An 18,484-nucleotide genomic window follows, 5' to 3' on the forward strand; every position below is an offset into this window, starting at 1 on the left:
TTCTTCATCTCCAAAATGCACAGAGCAGAATCTTTGCTCCCATACTGAATATATCATGATAATTAGGATCTTGTTCTGCAGGGCATCATGTTATGCTGGTGAACAGTACCTCCTAAATAGCATTTTATCCTTTTTATTAAGACAGAATGGCTATTAATGTCAGTCAATATCTGAGTACATTCAGTGTACTTATATATACTATTACTATATAAATACATAATTAGACCATATATCAATGTTTGTTTAGGACAGTTAGAACACAGAGTCTCTCTTAAAGATGAGTGGAATGTACATTTGGAATTATGTACATTTGGAATTTACACCCATTCAGTATGAATCAGCTAAAGCACGTATGAATCAGCTAAAAAGTCCCTACTCCAGAATTAACCTCACAAGAAGATAAAGAATAAAAGTACAGATCAGAACAAGGAGATGAGTTGGAACTCATCTTTGACTAGAAGCTTTATTCCACAACTGTTTTATTTTCAGTAGTACAATTCTGTACAAACATGATCCTGTAATTGAATCTGATTTTATTTTTTTTCTCAAGAAAATTAATAAAAAATCTGTAATATAAATACCCAGAGAGGAGAAACAGAAAGGCCACAGACTCTACTGATTTGCAGTTCTGTTACTGCAAGAAAACTGAAGAGTTTCAGAAATGTGTTTAGTGTTATGATAGCCTTTTCTTAACACTGTGATCTGTTTATTTCAGCTCTACCATTGATGGTGATCATTACACCTCCAGGAGATGTGTATTTTTAATGTTCTTTTAAATTCACAGCCTTGTGGTTCTACATGAAAACTGACAATTTGCTACAGCCATGATGCTTTGCCATTTCTACACCATGGAAAGCACGGTTAGTGTTAAAATGTTCTACTTTCTATAACTTATCTTTACTGAATTCCAAAGGAAATGCTAAGCATTGGTTATTGATTAAAAACAGCAAATTATAAAACCAGAACTCATTTCACATCCTGATATATCTGCTAAATAATAACACTACAGCTGTCTGTTATATTTAACTTGAATTAGAACTAAAACAATTCCATTATTTCTTACATCTTACCTGTATAACACAACCAAAATCCTATTTTGCATAGTAGTTACAGCTGACAAAGGAACAAAGAGTTAAAATCTACCATTTATATTCTTGTCCCTCATTTCTTAGAGGCAAAGTCAGAAAGGAAAACTAAGATATGATTTTTATAAGAAAAAGAAGACAGAGACAATGGCTTGGATAATAATTTAGCAACGATGGAGTCAATCCAATAAATCTGGCTTTCCATTACCTTTATACCCCCATATTCCATGGAAACATAAATTTGACAGCAGTGAAAATTTAGGGAAAGATTTCTTTTCTATGAAAAACAACAACAACAACAACAAAACCAACAAAAACCCCAAACCATTAATTAAGTCTTCTATATGGAGCAGGCAGAAACCTTAGGTGGTCATAAGCTCCACCTCTTTCAACAAAGCAGGATAACCTACACCAAAATGATTTCTGACAGATGTTTCCTTAATCTGTCCTTGAAAATCTCCAATATGAGAAAAAGTCCGTGGCCTCCTGGGATGACATATCCAAGTGCTTAACCGCTGTTACAGTTAGAAAAGTGGCTTTGGTTGCTTTCCTTTCCTGCCATCCAATCTAAAGCTCCTGCACTGAAAATGAATCCCATTACTTACTGTCCTATCCCCTATCCTGATCTGCAATGGACATGGGAAACAATTTATTACCTTCTTTTCTGTGATAGATTTTATTCCTATTTTGACTGGTATACTCTCCATGTCAGTTGTATTTTCCAGTCTAAACAAGCCCAGTTCTGTCAATCGTTTCTCACAGATCATATTTTCTCTGATCATATTTGTTTCTATCCCCTGAACTGCCTCTCACTACTCTGCTCTTTCCTTGAACGTTTAAAATCAGAGACGCTGCTGCAACCAAATCTGCCAGAATGGCAAGGATTAGCAAGTCCCTCATATGCAATAAACAGATAGCAGTGTTTTAGAAATCCTTAAAGTCACTAAAGACACATGGCATGTTGTTAATCCACAGTACATGTTTTTCAACAAATACTCCAAATGCTGAGACACATCAGTGAGACCTACAGCTTGCATCTTGTGTCAGCAATTCAGGTGTATAAAAATTTAAGTTAGACAATGCAAAATGAGGGAACAACTAACTGAAATGGTAATCACAGACACAGCAACGACTATATGAAAGGGCTGAAAGATAAAACTTTCACACCTGTCGGGTTTGAATTTGCTGTGACAGAAATAGTGGTATCCCACTGAAATAATGCATGCTCCAAGTGCAGTGATTAAGTACATTTTAACTTTTATAAACTTAAATCTAACACTCAGAAATCAGATCCTGATTCCTCTGATCCTCCCACATTCCTGATTAAAATACAGGGGAAAAAAAAAAAAGAAAAAAAAAAAAAGAGAAGGGAAGGGAAGGGAAGGGAAGGGAAGGGAAGGGAAGGGAAGGGAAGGGAAGGGAAGGGAAGGGAAGGGAAGGGAAGGGAAGGGAAGGGAAGGGAAGGGAAGGGAAGGGAAGGGAAGGGAAGGGAAGGGAAGGGAAGGGAAGGGAAGGGAAGGGAAGGGAAGGGAAGGGAAGGGATGGAATGAAAGAGAAGTAGTACATCTCTCAGAATTTTACACAATTATATTTTATTAATTATTCCTGCTTGGCAAAGTTTTTTAGTAAAACTGATTGTGTCAGCTAACAGCACACATAACAAATGAGTTACCCTGTTCATTCAGAAATATTAGACTAGTACTTTGCTCTCCAGTTCTCCCATCTAAATAATACTAAGTTCATGACAATAAAAATGTTTAGGTATTTCTAATAGGTCAAAAGGTCAAATAATTTGTGAATAAGAACAGAGAAAAATCCCACAGTTCTGGTAAAGTGAATATTCATTACTTACATAGAATTTTTCCAGAGAGCACGCCTCCTAGAGGCTGCCAACATGGATTTTCAAAAGAAAAGATAATAGTTGGGTGTGTGAAGCAAAGTAGAAGCACATGGCTAACAGCCTACCTAATAGGCCAGAGGGAATTCTTATCTGATAGTAGATAATAATTAAAGACTCCTTTTTATCTCTAACACTATGCAAATTTTAGGGAAATCTGCAATTCCTTTGACACCAAAATGCTTAACCTGATTTTGTTTTTTGAATCTAACTGCATCTCAGGAAATTCAGTGGTGGTTTCACTTATCATAAGAAAGCTGCTTGAATTTTAACCTGCAGAATGCTGTATTTTTTACCACACATCCAAAAAGTGATCATTTCCTTTCAGCAGAATAAGTCCCAAGCCATCTGGACAAAGGCCCAGGGCCTCTTCACTCTGTCTTCTGTAATGTCCTCACTGATTCTTTTCACAGATTTAGCCATTATCTCTACTCACTACCACTATACGAAAAGATGGATGAATAGCTTCCAGTGCAGCTGCTACAAATGTCCCACTCCATAGATCATCTAGTAAGCTGAGCTGAAGCGTCAGCCCGGACTCCCTGCATCTTTTCAGATGTCACCTTACATTACCTGGGGCCCTTGAAACCCGACTCACTCTAGCAGCAAAAAGATATATCAGAATAATAATCAGATTGCATTATTGCATTACAAACAGGGGAGTTTAGGCTTGTAATGGTAGTTTACAAACTTCATAATGAACTCTTTGCTGTCTTATAAAAGACAGAATCACACTGACTTTGTGCAGCCCACCAGCATATACCAATATATAGCTGAAAATTGCTACATAGAGGATAGGGGCTATTTCCCCATGTTCATACCAGCAGACATCAGACCTGTATAGTAATCAAAAGTCAGCCATCCAAATTCTAACTGAAATGACAGATAGATGTATTATCTGAAAGGAACATGCATTGTATTCAGTCAGTCTTCCTAACATCTATTCTTTTGTGACAAAACAGTTATGTGAAAGCTGCAAAGTCCTGTTCCTGAGGGGTTTAATGAAGAGAACCTTGCACATTTGCTTGCAAATTAAAACCTGACCAACTTCAGCTTCCATGGGGAAATACCATCTTCCCTTTTATCAGCTTATTCATTTGCTCTCCTTAGCACCATAACTACATGCCCTTTCAGAGTAACTGAAGAGCTTATTTTGTAACCCATATTAAATATATATATATATATATATATTAATTGTAAATGTTCAATTCAGTTCTTTTGATCATTAAAATCAGTGGAAATTGCTAATTAAAAGATTGTGAAGCTTTTGGACATCACATTAACAGTGAAAGACTACTGAGTCTGTTCCAAAACGTGACTGTAACAAACTACTGTACTACTTTGTGATCTGTACCTAAGGCAGATGATCTGAAATGGCACCACTATGTCCTATGGCTTCAACAACCACAGCCTAAAGCTTTATCCACTACAGTCAGATCAACTCCTTTGTGTGATATCCATAACTGACATCAGGAGATCTGCAGCAAAGCAAAACTGCTCTCTTAATTATACTATCAACTCTTACTACAGTCTCAAAGCCAAAGAACTGCCAAAACAATGAAGATTTCAGCTTCCTTAGGATTATGTTGGGAACAATCAATTAGACATCTTTGAATTGCTATTGATACGTACTTTAAATTCAATGAAATGAAAACCGCGATGAGATTATGGTGAGGGAAATGTTAAAAACGTTAGCTATTCAGGGAATCTAAAGGAAATACATCTGCAGTCAGAAGTTTTCCTCTGTAGCATTTCCTTTACAGCCAAGAAATAGTCAGAATGAAAGCAATCATGTTACACATTGATTGTTCTGTTATTGAGCCTAGTGATAAGTTTGTTTTAAAACCTAATTGTCTGAATAACCCTAACCTTTTGGGAATAAAGAATGCACTCAATAACAAACAATTAACCACTATTTGGATGGCATCACTTACTCTAATGAGATCCATGCCCAGCACCTGAAAGATGTATGAATAGATATATCAAAGGGATTCAGATGCCTGAAGGCCTCTAGTGATGTGTGTCATTAGCACTTAATATAGGCTGATACAAATTTATCCTAGTCAACTAAACTTACTGGATTCTTACCCTCTGAAGTATGACATCCCTTTTTAATTTCAAATTAGAAAGTCCTGTTATTACTTTATCATTGTGTTAAAAAGGTTAAAAGTGAAGATGAAAGGAAAATGAAGACATGGTAGGTTTTTTTCTTTTACATAAAAATCAGTCCACACTTTCAAAAAATGCATAATGTTGAAAGCTTAATCACACTGTATATCTCATTATCCTTCTAAAACAGAAGCTTGCCTCTGTAATGTACAGTATAAGAGAAGGTCAGGATGCAAACTTTTAGTTTTCTTTGCTTCAAATACCATTCTGGAACCGTTTTCATGTGAAATATATTTTTATTTAAATACTGATCTCCTTATGCCTTCCATAGAAGCCCAGCATGATCTTGAACCCTTTTAGCTGACAATACTAGCAGAAGCAGTGCTAGGCTGGGAGTCTGCTCCTTAGTAAGAAGGATGTGTTCAATTGCTGCAGGGGAATATCCTAGTAGCACTCTGACACAGCCCAATAGACTGAAGATGTCATTAACCTCACAGTCATTAATATGTCCTCCCCTTAGGTTTCTTCCAAATTACTGAACAATAACACTAGACTATCCAAAGATATGTTTTGAAAAAAGATATAAAATAAAAGAAAAAAAAATGACTTAACGGGCAGTGTGCTTGTGAATTAAAAGCAAATAGATATCAGTATGTAAGACCGAACATCTATTTCAGACATGTTTTTGTTTTATAGTTGTAGTTTGATTGGTTTTGGTTGATAGGATTACAGGGAGGGAAGATTGCTTTGCTGCCCTTCTGACAACGTGTCAGTGCTTGAGCAATGCCTTTGCTGTCCTTTGAATTCTTTTGCAAGCACCATCAAGTCTAAGTTTATGCTCATTCATAAAATGCGCAACAGTCCAATTGCTTGTCAGCCTCACAAATGCAAGCAGCAGTGGGACAGCTGGCAGGATGACTCTTGGAGCCAACATGAAGAATGACAGCAGTCAAAAGAGATGCAAGAGGCTGTGGCTGACTCTGGGAAGCATGCTGGAAGGTGCTATGTGCCAGGTGGCATATTCAGGACAAGGTGGGAAAGCTACATGTTCCATGTGCTTTGTCCAGATGAACTACATTTTAAAAAATCAAAATAATTGTAAGAAGTGAAAAGAACAATGTGTCATGTAAGGTAGAAATAGACCTCAGATACTCAGGTATGTGAAGAAAATGCTTTTCTTTTTCTTTTCTTTTCTTTTCTTTTCTTTTCTTTTCTTTTCTTTTCTTTTCTTTTCTTTTCTTTTCTTTTCTTTTCTTTTCTTTTCTTTTTTTCTTTTCTTTTCTTTTCTTTTCTTTTCTTTTCTTTTCTTTTCTTTTCTTTTCTTTTCTTTTCTTTTCTTTTCTTTTCTTTTCTTTTCTTTTCTTTTCTTTTTTTTTTTCTTTTCTTTTCTCCACAAGAATGTTGGTTAATAAATTTTACGGCTTCCTCAATTTAAGTGCATGTTATCTGGAGAATTTAAGTAAGGGATGCACTGAATTGCTTGTTTATTTACACCTCCAGCCATAACAAATTATACACTCCTCTAGAATACCTAAGTAGCAAGACTGGACTTTCCTATTAACTAACGTTCCTGGAAGCCTGAGGTAATAATGTCCTACTTAACCATAGAGAATCCACGGATAAGGCAGTGAGCTCTCAGAATGATTTTAATACAGATGCCAGGTAAGATCAGTGCAGGAAGTTTCTCTCTGCAGTGCTATTTTCTTGCTTATCTGTGATGATGATGATGTCAGTGCATGTTTGGATGAAGGCTCTCAGGCCTGCTCAGGAGAGATCACCTTCAGCAGCATGCTGCACCCAGCAGGATGGCAATGCTGCTTGCACTGCTGGCTGGCAGCTCAGTGAAGTCCTGTGTTTCCCAGAGCAGAAAAGCAGGAAAGATACTAGTGCTCCCAGTACCCAAAGTCAGTTTAGATTAGGGCACTCAGGAAACAGTCAAAGCTGGAGAAACATTTTACCAAGAGCTTCACAAAGAAAGTAAAAGCTCTGGAATTTCAGTTCAATTGTTTTCACGATATTGGAAAAACATTTAATAGTGAACTATCAGCACAGGGAATCTGAGACTCAGAAATACTGCCCAAAGAGTGCAAATGCCGCTATGTCAGACCAGTGTGCTGGTCCCTTCAGTCTCAGCTCAGTAAATAGTCAGCTACCTGTTGTCTTGTGTGGGGATGATACATCTCCACCAGTGCACTAAGCCAATTATGCTATTGTGTAGATAAGAGAGAAGTGCTTTCCTCAGTCCTTTTGTGATCTCTGTAGGCTCTCAACCATGAAATTTTATTAGTGTTATTTTAGTAAGAATTGCAAGTATCCTGAAATGATCCCGGCTTTTTAAAATTCCAGTTGCAACATATTCCCCATGGCACAAATCCAACAGGCTTTAAATAAAACATACAGAGAAATTTTTCCTCCAGACTCTTCATAATTTTCCTGCTGATATTTCTAAGGATAACTTGTCCTTGTACTCTAAAAAAAGATGGGATCCCCACAAAGGATCCTAAAATTAACAGTGAATTTCAATTGAAGTATTACCCAAGAGAAACATCCTGTTCCCAGTTTTACCATCTGTTTTGTTTCTACAGGATGCTCAAAGAAAAGAAAACGATTAAGCAGAGCACATATTTAATATTTCTTATGGTATGAGAAATAAAGCTTTACCAAAATATGTATTCAACAGGCTGCAAGCAAAGAAAGCAGTCTGAAACCTAAAGCCAAGGAAGTGCTACACACACAGCAGAAATGGTATTATAATGACCATATAGAAGATGAGAGAAAATGCTGTAGGACTCAACAAGGAGACATGATCCTGTATCAGAGGGAATTTAATTCTGAAAGGAGAATTTGTTTTCTGTCTTCCATTGCATTCTGAAGCTCCAAACCAATTATGTACCACTAACAACAAGTATGTTTCAAAGAACAAGTGGCAAATAAAATACCAAGTAAAGTAAATATGTAACAAAGCATTAAAGCCAGAACTTGGAACTTGAAATGGCCTTAATGTTAAGGTGTGGGGAAAAAAAGTGTGCATAGGGGCTAAAGTCACACTGCATGTCTGACAGACTTCTGTTCCAAAGATCTAAGCATTCTGTGGAGAAATGAAATTAGTTTGAACTCCTTAGAGTTCAATATCTACAGCCCAAGCAAGAATCAGGAATGTTATAGAAACTGAGGCAGAAAAATAAGTTAAAGTTATTGCTATGGTGTTTTTTTGTGTTTTGTTTTGGTTTTTTTTGTTTTTTGTTTTTTAAACAAATAACTGAGATGAAATTGTTCAGATTTTTTTTTCTCTTCTGTATTTTGGATTCATTTCATTTGAATTCCTTATTTCTAGCTATCTATTTAGCAAATTTAGCAAACAAATTCAATGGACCAATCCTTTATGTAGCTGACCTGGTAACTGTATGCTCAGCTAAGCAGCAAGGATTTTCAATATTGGGATGCAGGTGGAAAGCTTTGTTTCACTTGGAATGATGAACAGAAGAAAATGCATCAGAAGAACATGATTCCTGCCCACCCACTGGGGTTCCGGTCATCAAGTGGACAAAGAGTCTTCAAGGGTGTTATCAGGATGGTTGTGATTATGGTCATCCAGATCACATGTTTATTTTCTGCCTTAACAGTTAGGCTATAGTCTGCTCTCCCTTTTTAAAGTCTCCTGAACTCTTCAGCTGGGACAGTATTATAATACATGCTCCAAACGTATTGTGACAGAAGTAAACTGAACCAGCAGAATTGCAGGAAAAAAAAAAAAAAAAACCCAAAAAAAAACCACTATGGGAAAACACACTCAAATGAATGTCGGTTCTGAGGAAGGTGGTGCTGGTCTCCCCTCTGGGGTCCCAAACCTCAGGAAAAAAGTTTTAAATAGAACTATTGTCTAACTACCTGTCAAGCACACTACTACACACTATTTCAGAAGAATGGGAGTAACCACAGCTTGAATCCATAATGCATCAAATCCACATACTGGACTTACTGGAACTAGAGATAATTCAGGGGATGAGATTTGATAGAAGTTACACATAAGATTCACTGGATAACTTGCAGAAAAGCATGATTATGATCATTCCAGGTCTGAGCATGCTGCTAATGTACTAGTCTCTGTCTGTTTTCCCTTAGAGAAGGAAGAGACTTCTTTGTTTATGGAAGATCCTTAAGAACATCTTTTCATCAAGAAGAGAGCATTCATTTGTTATGGGAAACAAGCAACTTCCTCCATTTGCAAAGAATTCTATGAATCACTTCAGCCTCTCACACTTGTGCTGAGCACTTTCTAAATAAACAAAGAGCAGTGCAATTGCTCTGCAACAGTCTGGAACAAAGGGAAGATGAAGAGCAGAGAGCATCAGAGGGCTGTGCAAAGGTGCCTCTGGGACAGTTATTGCTGCAAGTAGTAAAGTTGGCAACTGCTTGTTTTCTGTTATCACACGGGCCTGATTGTTGGCTGTTTGACTCGAGCAAGCATAAGAGAAACAGTCAGTAAAAGCCTGTACCTGAAATTTCTGCAGAATCAACAAACTCACAAACTGAGCTCCAAGCACTGCTCATGTTGCAAGAGGTCTCCCAGAACGAATCACTTTGATAGCACCAGCATTTCCTTCTCACTGTTTTAACTGCCTCAACAGTTCTCCCTATTACTGGAGCTAGGAATTAAAACAAAAGAGAGCAACACCCTTTCCCTTGGTTTTGTTTCTGGGGAAAAGACGTAAGTAACTACATAAGGGAAAGTGCTGTGATTCGTCCTTTTGGAGAGGGAGTTTCTGGTGCCAATTCCATGTGTAACTTTTCACAGAGCAAATAACAGGTGGGACAGACTGACTGTCACAGTTTCTTCAGGGTGGGATGGTGTAGTCATCTCAGCTCAAATCTGATCTCGCTGATTTGCAGAGTAGAAGAGTTTGCCATTAAAATGGGCAGAAAGGAGAAGAGGAATTGAGAGAACGGTTTCTGCCATGGCAGAGTTGAGCATGATAAGGTCATAAAGGATTTCTTCTGCAGTTCACCAGTCCCCTTCTTTGACACCAAGACTAAAAGCAGTTATAGAAAATTCAAACATTTTTCTTCTCTCAGATACATAGTATAAATAATTAACGTACCTAAAGCACTTGATTCCCATGTAAAACTGGTCTTGTGATAATGTCTATAGAGAACTCATGCATCACAATTACTGAAGTACGTACATGAATGCATTATTCATGGCCACAAAGTGCACATACCATCTTACTCTCAAATGACCCTCATTATTTGGGACATTCCTCATTTGAGATTCACATTTATCTCTATCCCGCACTGAGGTTGCCATCTGGTCATTTTTTTCTTTACTGACTCAGCCGGCTACTTTTACATAAAGCTCATTTAAAGCTGAGCACTAACCGATTGTCTCAAATAGCTTCCATAAATAAAAATAAATATACTGTCTGTGATTACAAAGGAAAGGAAAATCTGTAGGCATTTAAAGATCCTCCAGCAGTGTAAGAATGAAGCCAAGGTTAATATAATCAGTATTTGTTTCTCTAATAAATCTTCCCATTAATTTTTAATATACATGACAAACAATGCAAAAATACAGTCCAGTAAGAAGCTATATCAAAATGCAGAAAAATGCACGCATACAAACTTTAACCTGCACAGTACACAAAGGTCAGCAAAAATCATTAGCACTGAAAATTAGGAACGACAAATGACATACAGCTAAATGCAACAAGTTATTTGAGACAATAATACGGAATAGGCATTTGAACCCCAAAGCCACTGTCAATAGCATCATCTAGGGAATTGTGCACATGCGAGTAACAGACCAAGTATTTCCTTTTATTACTCCAGATAACACTGAGTTCATTTTAGCTTTTATGCATTTTTCTTTCAATAGACAGTCTATGCATTTACAGCAGCAGGCTGGGCCAACACTATTAGCTATTATTCACTTGACTGAAAGAATCCTTTTGCTCAAACTTCATTTCTGACTGTTTTGGTTGACTTTTTTTAGGAACTGTCTAGCAATTTGCTGCAGGCAGAACTAGTAAACCAGAACCATGGAAGAAATAGAAACAGTTTGTCAGCAAAGGAACAGTCACAAATAGGAAGACGGAAGATACAGCGCTCAAAAATTGCTTCTCTCTTCTTTGGTACAAGAAGAGCTCCTTATCGTGAGTGAAATCCCACCAAACCCCACGGTGTTTAGCCCTAAGAGCACAGAGGAGTATTTCTATATTTGACTCTTAAATTTTAACCTACTTTCACCACATGCAAGCTGAGATAGAAAACTGTTTAAATTGCCAAGTCACACATTTTTTATATGAGTTGAGAAATGACAATGAATCTACGTAGGAGTTTTCAGCTGAACTTCTAGAATTTTAGTGACAGGCACATGTCTTGTGGCATCCAATATTTTCTTCCTCCATCGCAGCTGAACATCCTTTTTCATACCTATATTTTCCTATCCAAAATTTCAGCAGGCAATAAACATTTTCCTTCTTGCAACCTGAATACATTCAGTAATATTTTATTAGTTGGACAGACTATCTGCCAATAAAAAAATTTCCAAACCTATGTATTTTGCCTTTGTTTTCCTTCAAATTTCCATAAAGTGTATCAATGCTGAAATATGTTAGAAGTGTATTAAAACCTTGTTTCAGTTACGTCTTCTGCCAATTCTGCAATATCACACTTTCAGACAGGAGATACTTCCTCAATAAGAATGTGAATTCTCCAAGATCATCTATGATCATCAGTCCTACCTGCCAGCTGTTTTGGAAGTATATATGAGAGAGATGCAGGGCTCCAACCTCAGCAATTGCTGTTGCAGTTCTGCCAGATGAAAGTCTGAAAATGAAGGAAAAGGGGGAACATAAGCATTAACTACAATTCATGCTGAGGACTGGAACATTATTTGAATCAACAAATTAGAGGTCTTGCTTTTCAATAAAATCCACAATTTTTTGTGAAAGGACAATTTTCCACATGCCTTAATATTTATTTCTTCTTTCCAGTTGCTCTGCAATTTAAGGCAGGATTCTTGTATGCCCCATCACTGCCTCCTGCAGCATAATTCATCTTTTGACTCTGAAAACAAGAATGAGAATTCTGGTCTCTTTGCTCTTGCATTTGCCCTTCCCATTCACCCCTGCTACTCAACACTGTTTAGAACCTCAAGTTCAAAATCATTTTATTGTTATAAGGAATATTATTAAGTGCTTTAACTGGATTCCTACTTTAGATTTCTCCATTCGATTAATAGAAAATAATCACTCTCCCAGTCTCCCTCTCTAGTGATTCGGTTAATTAGCTGATAGAAGCAGAACAAATAATTTCTACATCAATGTTCTTATTGTTTCAAAAATTAAGTGAAAATTAGCCCCTTACTAGATGATTAGGATTTTAGATCTGTTAATGAACAACAATAGTCTGCCATTGCCATCTTTTAATTTACTTTTAATCACCAGCTAAGTAACAAAGAAGTGTCTTTTAAAATAATTAAGACTACATATCAGGTCTCCGTAGGATGTCAACAATAAAGGGGTTAATGATGCATTCAGTCATCATGGAAACAATCAAAAAATGTCTTGCTTTGTTCAGTCCAGAGCAACTCTTACTATCTAAATGCATCTGTGCCAGAAAATTCCCACAAGCTTCACAACATTTTTCTTCTGGTAGCAATTACAAAAAAAAAAAAATTAAAAAAAAATCCCATTCCATTAATGATGGAAATCACCCATGTAACTAGGCCAAGCATTTATATTATCTGTGAAAAGAAGCCACTTTTCTCTCACTAGGCAGTACTGTGTAAGCATCACAGTATGACTTCACTTGTGACAACATGACACAATAAAAGATGCCTACCCAAACGTAGCACTTGGAGGCAAATAACGCATATTTTTTTTTCTCTCATATTATTAACACCTTCCTGCACTTGTTTCTTTAGATATATTTACAAGTGAAAAGTTGAAGAACAGAAGTCTCTTATACTTAATAGCAGCCCATTTTGGGGTGCAATGGGGTGAAAATTTTGCTTTGAATGTGTTGACTTTTTTATAGCTGTTTTATGAGTATATATGACATCTATGTTTTCTATCATAAAAGTAACCCACCGTAATTCTCACTGAGATCTGCAGGTGAGTGTGCATAGCTGTGCTTTGAGTCAGCCATCAAATACTGTTCACAAAAGGGAGATTACAGAGAGCTGAAGCTGTTTTGTTCACAAGTGTTAAAAAATAAAAATAAAAAAAAAAGTAAAAAAAAAAAAGTAAAAAATACTCCACTCAAATGTCAAAGTTGTTACAGTGGGAGAGACTAAAGAATATTCAGGGAGGTTCCAGAAGGTAGAGACAGGTATTACGCTTAAAATTTACCAAAACATTTGCAGTACACAGAGCAGTACTCCACCAAACAGTGAATGCAGCAATAAGCTCTTTTTAAGTCTTGACAAAGAAAATAAATTGTACTAAAAATTCTGTATTATGAAGCATCCAACACATGTATTGGCACTCCAGAGAGCTACTACAATCTAATGCATGTGCTTCCTTTGAAGACTGTCTTTTCAAGCAGCACATGTTCTGGCCCACGGGACTGCAGTATGTGGAGCACTGGTAGGAGACTAGTAGAGGGGCCATCTGTGCTCTGACTGAGAAGACTTTAGTCAGCATGGAAAAAAAACCCATATAATTGCTCTCTTCACAGCTTCTGTTTTAATTTGGAGAATAACATCTGAAAATAATGTTGAAATGAGAGCCTGGTAATAGCCAAATAGGTAACTTCATCCACATCCCGACTGGTACAGGATGGCTCCCATCCACACACTTGGGGAAACAGCGCAAGACAGGAGTCAGAAAGAGCAAATACTCTTGCCAGCTAGGTATACCTTGCACATCTACAATTCCAGTTACATTACATCCTCTCTTTCTACAAGTTTTTGTCCTCCTTTCTTCCTGTTTCTTTCCCTTCTTCTCAAAGTTTTGCTTCTTTAACTGTTCAGTTCCTAACAATAACTATGTCTTTGCCTAAAAAATGTAGACTGACTATGAAGTAGACTCTCCATGAATTATAACAATAGCAAAATCACAGTGACTTGGCCAGATGAAAATAGTTGTGGATGTCATGTTGTGTGGCACCCAGTGTCCACCTGTATTTGCAGATCATTCCCTTCCATAACACTCACCTGAATATTGACATCACGGCACATTTATTTTTTATTCATTTTCATCTCATTAATTCTAATTAACACTCTTTTAAACATTTTCAGTAGTGCTTCACATTGTTTTGTTCTTGCATTCCCTAAAGCCTTTTAAATAGCCCATCTCCAATACTGCAGTTGAACTGACTTACATTTTTAAACAGCTAATTGTATGGCATCCTGAGTGCAACCTGTAGCATGTAAGAGAAAGTTTCACCTGTCAGTGACTTGATGTCTCAATTTATATAAAAAAATACAGCAGCCTTTTTCAGTGTTGGTGTCTTATAAATCCTTCTCCATTTTTTACCAGAAGCTTTCAGCCTACTCAATATTTTGGAGATAGAGTTCTGCTTTTTCTTTGTTGCACTCTGTGCTTTATTTCTTCACTGATCATTATTACTATTGTGAAGTCTATCATAGTCTTACTATTATTGCCTAATGGTGTATGAGACATACATCATAACAATACACCGTCCATCTCATCAAGTGGAAGAGGTTTCCTGGAGAGGCAGTTGATACCTGCCAGTGTTCAAGATACATTTGAACAGTGCCCTCAGTGACTTGCCTTAACTTTTGGTTAGCTCTGAAGTGGTCAGATAGTTGGAGTAAATGCTCTTTGAAGAGCTTTTCCAACTGAACTATTATATTCTGTTTTATGCTTTTGAATAATGTCGTTACTGAATGAAGTCTCCTCTTTAAAGGAAAACACTCAGGAATACCATACCACAAAGAAAACCAATCCCAAATGTCTATTAGGAGTTCCAAGAGGCATTCCAGATGTTAATTTTAAGAACCAGTTTTAAAATCTTTACTGAGATGCTTGTTTTGAGAACATATAGAACTACAACTATGGAGAAATATACATAAACGTGCTTAAAAATGGAAGATATTTTAAACTTCTTAATAAATACTTCATGAATGTAGAGAGAAACAGTACCTAATTACTGGGTTGGTTTTCAGGATTAAACAGGCAATTCAAAGAGAGTTACAACACTCATTTAAAAAAAAAAAAAGTAATGAAATACACACGGTTTTGTCTTTTTTGTCTTTTTTTTTTTTTTGTCTTTTCTCTATGCATACTTTAAAATACAAACATTGTTAAATATAAATTATGGGAAAAGAGATAAAAACTTGAGCACAAAACCATGAGATGAAGCATCAAATTCCTATTTCAGATTTTACCATGTTAAAAAATGCAGAACTTTGCAGTTCCATATATTTTGTTGAGATACACAGGACACAGCTCTGATTATCTTATACTGGGATGTCTGAGGGCTTATTTTATTTCATTTTTAATAGTAATGAGTATGAATGTATTTATGACCCAGTAACTGCATCCATGGGCACATTTGTTCCAGAGGTAGTCCATATCTTTGGTGAAAGGAAACAAATTCAGAAGCAAACAGCCCACCATACTCATAATGGTCCTCTGCCTTTCAGTCTCCTGTAACAGTTTGTGTATTCAGGACACTTCAAAAGTGTAGCCCAGAAAACTGAGAGTCAGAGTGGTCCTTTTATGCCTTTGATATACAAAGCAAATCAGCCCGAACTCATCAGAGACTACTGATGACAGGGGCTGGGCTAATCTTGGGATGATCAAAGCATTTGAAGTCAGTGACATTTGCAAGAAAATTAATGGTTCCTCCATAAAGGTTTTAACCATCCTATAAACAGGATAAATGCAGAAATCCTTAGATGGATGATACCATTAAGTACAGCAAATGTTACCAAAAATAATCACAATGGTGGTTCATTTATTAGGAAACTGTTCTCCACACTCATTTACATTCCAGTGAACAGATTGTACAAAAGCTTTTTTTTCTTGAGTCTGGTTAACATTCTCTGAAATGAGAAATTACACACTGAAAAGAGGTACTTTGTGTGTGTCATGTCACAGAATTACAAGGGATCATTATCCAATCTCTGAGACACAGAATTATTACAGATTTATCAATTGTTTCTACTGATGTAAAAGGCCTGATAATGGCACAATGTGCCTGACTAACAGGAACTACTATAATGAAGTTAAATGCTTTAACTTGTTTAATGATTCTAGTAACAATTATTACTTATCTGGGACCAGAGAAGAAATTGTAAAATATGCTGTTATCCTTGATATGATTGGAGGTGAAAGGGTGAAACTAAATTCAAGGTTGGCATTTGCTTTTTAGAAAAGATTTGTTAACATTGTTAAATATGCTGAAGTCATACTCATCCCGGCAGAAGATAAAGCAACCAATCAAGTTGGTTTTTTTTTGTTTTTTTTTTATGAGGATCTCTCAGTGCATTTGACTGTGCTCCTTTATTTAGTAACAGTTACAAGGTGTGTGAATGATTATGTCCTCTAAGTAGTTATAAGACTATTTTACCTTTTACTTTGTAGCCTCAAGAGATTCTCATATCAAAGAAAAATATATGTGAACAATTGTTCTCACTGTAATTAAGCGTGATTTTGACATCTGATCAAAAGAGGAAGGAATAATTGAAAAATTACTATGTCTAGTAAGTACTGATGTTGCTTTTACGAGGGAAATGTCTTGCTTTCAAATCTGTATGCATGCGACTGTGAAAAGCAGACTAGAAACACTTGTTACATTACAAGAGCATGAGGAGTATAAATCACTTGATATTTTGGGTAATCAGAGTAAACAAAACTATAGATCTATTCAAACGCCTCTTATCAAAGTAAGAGTAGTCACCACAGACGACCACCACCTTATTTTTTTCCAAGTATAATTCAGCAACATTTCTTAAGTACTTCTGTCATGGTCTGCATAACTACTTAGGTTCTGTCCTGCTAGGAAAATGACAGCTGTGCTGTTAGGAAATATGACATTTCTTGAGTTTTTCAAATTAGGTTTCTTCCTAAAGTGCGGGTTAAGACTCTAAGAGAGCATGGATGGACACACTGTAAGAGCAGTCTGCTTAATCAGCAGGATCATCTCAACTCTTATAAGCAGTCCTTATTTACCTTATATTTTGGTGCCCATGGGTGATATATTTATATGGAATATACAAGCTGCAAAATCCCTCTGCCTGTAGAATTCCTTTTTATCTATTCCAACAACCTTTACTTATAAAACTAAAATTCAATAATTGAATTAAGACCACGTTAAGCATAACAGAACATGATATCCTGTTTAAAGGGCCTAAAATTTTCACATTTGTTCAGTTCCAGAGTTCTATAAGTAGACTTATCAAAACATATTAGACAATACTTTGTCTAAACATTGGTGTTAAGAAAAAGCAACAACTTTGCTTCCACTCAAATTGGCTGCTTTAGTTTTAGGTCAGTTAGACAGATACTTTTTTGCCCCTGTATACTCATTTCAACATTATGTTTGGATTTATTATTATTATTTTATTCCCCCCCCCCCCCCCCCCCCAAGAGAACTGAGCAAACAAAACAAGTTGGTTTGGTCAAAATCAGAGGACTGCACAATACTTCAGGCTGGAAAAGACCTTAGGATCAACCTCTTGCCTAAAGCAGAGCAGCTCTGAGGTGAGACCAGGTTGCTCAGTGTTCTCCTGAACACCTACAACAACAGAGACTGCATAACCTCTCCAGCATAACCCAGTCTATTCCTGTGCATAACCTTTTTCATGTTGCCAGTCTGAAGCTCTTTCACCTTACACCCACTGTTGCTTATTCTCCCTCCACACACCATTGTGAAGATCTCCTCACAGGTACCAACAGGCTGCTATTTGGTCCCAGCAAAGCTGTATCTTCTCCCAGCTCCTCTCAGCCTCATCTTGCAGAGCAAATGCTCAAGCCTACAAACATCTTGGCAGCCCCTGAGCAACTTATTAGCACCCTTACCATTCTAAGAAAGCACAAAATAGGAGTCAATTAACTATGTTTGGTCTGACAAGTGCTCAGCAGAGGTGCACAGTTGCTTCACTTGACATTCTATGCTTCTGTTTCCACATCCCCAAATGCTGCCAGAGCCCACTGCTGGCTGCCTTCTGCTTGTGTCCTGCCAGGAACCCCAGGGCCCATCCTGCAGGGCTGCTTCATGGCCCAGATTGTCTGCAAAGAGTGGTTCCTTGCCAGGTCAGGCATTCAGCCTTTGTTTGTTTGTCCTTGCTGGAGTTCGTGAGGCCTCAGTTACCTATTTCTCATGTCTGTTTAGGTCCACCTGCACTGCAAACATGCTCTCAGGCATATCTATCAGTCTCCACTTTGGAGTCATCAAGAAACTTGAGAGTACACTCTCTTAT

General features: G+C 37.0%; 1 protein-coding gene across 5 annotated transcripts in view; it reads right to left on the reverse strand.

Moving 5' to 3' along the window:
* Positions 1-18,484, reverse strand: part of TENM2 (teneurin transmembrane protein 2) — a 1,410,959-nt gene that overhangs the window by 1,242,670 nt on the left and 149,805 nt on the right. For all 5 annotated transcript variants that reach the window (XM_085518796.1, XM_015875933.3, XM_015875927.3 and 2 more), the window contains exon 2: positions 11,832-11,916. The gene's annotated coding sequence lies outside the window, so the exon portion shown is untranslated. The remainder of the gene's footprint in view (positions 1-11,831; positions 11,917-18,484) is intronic.

The sequence above is a fragment of the Coturnix japonica genome, chromosome 18 (genome assembly GCF_054131305.1).
Source record: "Coturnix japonica strain WE chromosome 18, WE-NBRP24, whole genome shotgun sequence".
In the NCBI taxonomy this organism is placed as follows: domain Eukaryota; kingdom Metazoa; phylum Chordata; class Aves; order Galliformes; family Phasianidae; genus Coturnix; species Coturnix japonica.